We start from the raw sequence: 2,513 nt of genomic DNA, 5'->3' as shown, positions 1-2,513 counted from the left end.
TCATTATTTTGTAGAACACCAAATAACCAACATAGTTGTTTTTGTCTTTTGACATGACCAGGTTTCCTTTAAGGTGGTAGCTTCTTACTTCATAATAGTAATGTACCACAGACCACCACTGGATAGCACAGTATTTATAAACCTGTTGTGTTTCATTGTATCTGTGGTGTTTTGTAAGTGGAAGTCTCTAAGATAAAATTACTGACGTTATTTCAAGAGAATCAATTAAAGTGTTCCTGTAGATCCTGTGATATGTCCTATGGTACTTCCATCCATCCCTTGATGTCCTTTCCATAAAGTCTGTGGGAAAGATGCTGTGTTGCGACCCAGGCAAGTATATTTGTCATGGGTGTCAGTAGCAAAGTACCGTAGCTTTCACTCATCTGGTATGAAATCCTGGCTCCTCTGAAGTCAACACAAGAGATATCGCTGATGAACTAAACCTACTTCTAAACCCATTTAATTAAATCAGTGCAACAACTTCGGGTGGACACATACACTATCGTCAGAATACCACATACAGGAACCGGAAGTATTATAAAGCCAGAATCTATTCCACCTATTGGGCGTGTTAGTGGAATTATGCAAATAAGTGTGATTATATTGTACCCTGCCTAAGTCCCTGAAAATAAATTAGTGAATCTACTAATCATGCCCTTACGGTCAAGTCACAAAAAAACAGCAAGGAGGAAGGGGACCAGCACAGCTTTTGCATTACTTTTTTTTAGGTACTCAAGAAGGGTAGAATAGACAGTCACATAGGTGCTTAAATCCACTTACTTGCTTTGTTTGTGGAGTAGCATCTGGTCCATCACCCCTAAAAGGAAACACTTTCTTCACATTTCACTTGGGAAACTGGTTTTCACCAGGTGTTGTCAAAACCAAAATCTTAGAAAAAATAAAAAACAATCCTAGCCATCTATCTGGATTCCCAAAAGGCACTGAGGTTTAAGATTTAAAATAAACAGATGAGAATTTTGGAAGGGATTGAAACTAGTCTGCTTTGAGGCAGGAGATCATTTAGAACTATCAGGGTTTAGGAGGAAACTTTCCCTGAAGTCTGGTTATTATTCCATAATTGTCTGTTGCAGGATTTGCTTCTCTGAAACCTCTGGTTCAGGCCACTCTTGGAGACAGGATAGGGGATGAGACTGCCTGATTTTATTTAGCAATTCAATGTTCCTGTTTCTACAAATCCCCAATATTCCTACATTCTATATGTTGTCATGCTGTCAGATTCTTTGGCAGTTTCAACAACAGCTTTTCTGTGATGGCCACACCTGGGGATGTTATGGGACTTCTGCAGAAGACTTCATAACTCCTATGATATTTTGGTAACCCATGCGGTATATAACCAAGGTCACTGTGGCTTTTCTACAGATTCCATGGGACTGCATTGCATCATATTTTACACAGGTATAATTCAAAAATAACACAATGAAATCAATTAAAAAGGGCATCAAATGGATTTCAAGGAGAAGAGAACCAGACTGGGCTTTTAACAGTGACCCACATATACCCTGCAGCATTCTAACAGATAGTCCCAATTGTTAGATTTTATGGACTCTTTTTCACAATATTTCTGGTGACTCTCTGTTGTCGCTCTGGTACAGACATAGAAGTACTACGGATCATATTCCTATGGATCTGACGAGAATTTTGTTAGGTGGATTTTCAGAGTATTTTTATTAGAAAACACAAGAGCAGCTCAGATAACAGAAGCTTTGCACTCGCCAACCCACACGTGTGTGCTTTTTTCCATGAAGGTTCAAAAAATTTAGGTTAACTTATTAGCTTCTTCTAAATTGTTGCCTTTCCCTCTACCCCTGGATTTGCCTTTATGTGCACTGGTACTTCCACAGGGCCAGATTCTGATGGCCTTACTCACCTTAAGTAATGCTTAATCCCACTAAAAGCCCATGGGAATCAACCATTTCTGCTCCTGATAGCTTGCATTTGGTGTATGAAGAATGAGAGGCTGAAGTGCAAATTGGAGCAGCTCCATGAAGTTACACTGATTTACATTAGGTGTGGATTTGGCCCAGAACCCACAGAAAGGGTAGCAGCATCTCAGCTGAGTGGCTGTTTAAGGGGAATTGCTGCCAGGTCTCCATCATCTATTCAAGCCCAATCAGCTGGCCATTCAATTATGGCTTCTGCTACAGAGTAAAACCAGTTTTTCCAAAGGACACCGGTAGCAGCCTCTTAAGAAAGGAGCTGTGGCCCCTCCCAAGTGACCTTTCCTTGTCGAATGCTACATGCTGTGATGTTCCTACACAATAGAGAACATTCTGGTCTCTGTGTACTTGGCAAAGGAAGAAATGGCTTTTTTAATCTCATTGCATGAATTATTGGCAAAACGTTTGAAGTGGGTCCAAGATTTCTCTTTGACTGACTTGCATTTTCTCAGGAGATTTGTGTAGTTTGGGGGTTTGGAACGTGTAACTGAGTAACTCAGTGAAGGCATTTGAGCCTTTGAAAGTCCTTGCAGGAAACTACTTCATCTCCTGTGC

The 2,513-nt window shown here is 40.4% G+C and overlaps 1 long non-coding RNA gene across 1 annotated transcript in view; it reads right to left on the bottom strand.

Annotated features, from left to right (window-relative positions):
* Positions 1-2,147, bottom strand: part of LOC109324313 — a 53,306-nt gene extending 51,159 nt beyond the window's left edge. Inside the window, exon 1 of the long non-coding RNA XR_002104901.1 lies at positions 1,889-2,147. This is a non-coding gene — a long non-coding RNA (uncharacterized LOC109324313). The remainder of the gene's footprint in view (positions 1-1,888) is intronic.
* Positions 2,148-2,513: the final 366 nt, after the last annotated feature.

This window comes from Crocodylus porosus, unplaced genomic scaffold, assembly GCF_001723895.1.
Source record: "Crocodylus porosus isolate Cpor-Errol unplaced genomic scaffold, CroPor_comp1, whole genome shotgun sequence".
NCBI classification, from domain to species: Eukaryota; Metazoa; Chordata; order Crocodylia; family Crocodylidae; genus Crocodylus; species Crocodylus porosus.
Note: the sequence above shows the minus strand (reverse complement) of the source record. Positions and strands in the feature narration are given on the sequence as shown.